We start from the raw sequence: 1,462 nt of genomic DNA, 5'->3' as shown, positions 1-1,462 counted from the left end.
GGAATGCGAAGTCTCCCCTGAAACCAGTTAACCAAATTCTCAGACTTCTCTCTTTACCAGTTAGGTTTTCTACGTGTATGCACAAAAGCACTTGAGGGACTCCAAATTAGCTGCCACTCCTGGAAATTTTACCTTTCAGTTCCTCTGTAGGAGGACACTTGACAAAGACAGGGACTAAGGGCTAAGCCAGCCCTGAGCGGTCTAACACATCACCCATCCCACTCGCACTGGGTAGCCCGTGCATATGTCTGAAGCAGTATGAAAGCAGCATGCAGCACAAAATAAGCCAAGCATAGCTTTGTGTGTCTTCAGATGGCAGGGACCCCTTTCTGACCTATTCAGTGTGAAACATTGTTCTTGCACTCTATTTTTGAAACTCTTCATCATTCTTTTCACCATCTCCATTGTATTCCTACAAAGAAACGTGTTTCCTTCAGGAAGGTTTTGATACCCAGTGAAAGAACACCCACATATTCTCTGTGTTCGTTTCTGCTCTGCTGCCACAACCTGCTGATGGCAGAGAGCATTTCACTTCCATTAAGTTTAAATAAAATGACAGGCTGGCCACATAGGGAATCCGTTAGCCTTAAGCAGTCTAGTCACAGTTAATTACAGTTTTTAGACTTCAGAAAGCTGGGTCAAAATTGTTGATTTTTCAATGGAAAGCTATGTCATTTAAATGCTATCTTCTATCCACCATTCATTCACAGTTCTGCTCAGAACTCAGCAGCGACTCTTCTGTGGTAAGTGAGCATCTTCTCTTTTCAGTCTGTGCCCAGAACAGAATCTAAAGCAAAAACCTCATTAGGCAGAGTTCACTCTGCAGGCGTTTGTTTAACAGTTTGCTGGTGTGAAGTGGAAAACACCTTGTAAAGTTGAAGCTTGCAATGTTATCTGAGATGGAGCTGTGAAGGAGAAACTGAGGTGGTGGAGGCAGTTTGGAAATAATGTTTATTTCAGTTTGAGGGTTTTTTTCCTCAAATAATCCTTGATTTTGAGAGGGGAGCCTGGAAGGGACGTTTGTGGAAAACATAAACCTTTCAAATGGAAATGGAAATTTTATGTAGAACTGTTTAGTCAACTGTCATTTTGTGTTAAGCTTAAAAAAAAAAAAAAAATTATGTTTTGCTTTTTGAAAATCATTTCTACCATGCAGTTCAAGGAAATAATCTGTAAAGACCTTGATACTGCAGGTTTACCTTTATAGTCTGTTTTGAATGTATCAGCTAAGGCCCCGGTACTCCCATTTGCACACAGGGGGTGTCGACCCCCCAGAAGAGGGAGGGGGTCGCAGAGTGCATGTCCTCTCCCACCCACCCTTCTCCCAGAACTGCTTTGAAGGGGGGCTGTGGTTGTAGAAAGGATGTATCCTCTCGGCTGGTTGTGTTTGGGCAGGGAAAGTCTTCCCGACTGCCGCCCCAGTCAGAGTGGCTCCCCGGGCAGCCCCGGGGGGGGGAGGCTT

The sequence above is a fragment of the Cariama cristata genome, unplaced genomic scaffold (genome assembly GCF_000690535.1).
Source record: "Cariama cristata isolate BGI_N322 unplaced genomic scaffold, ASM69053v1 scaffold8686, whole genome shotgun sequence".
Lineage (NCBI taxonomy): Eukaryota > Metazoa > Chordata > Aves > Cariamiformes > Cariamidae > Cariama > Cariama cristata.
This window is presented reverse-complemented; position numbering follows the sequence as displayed.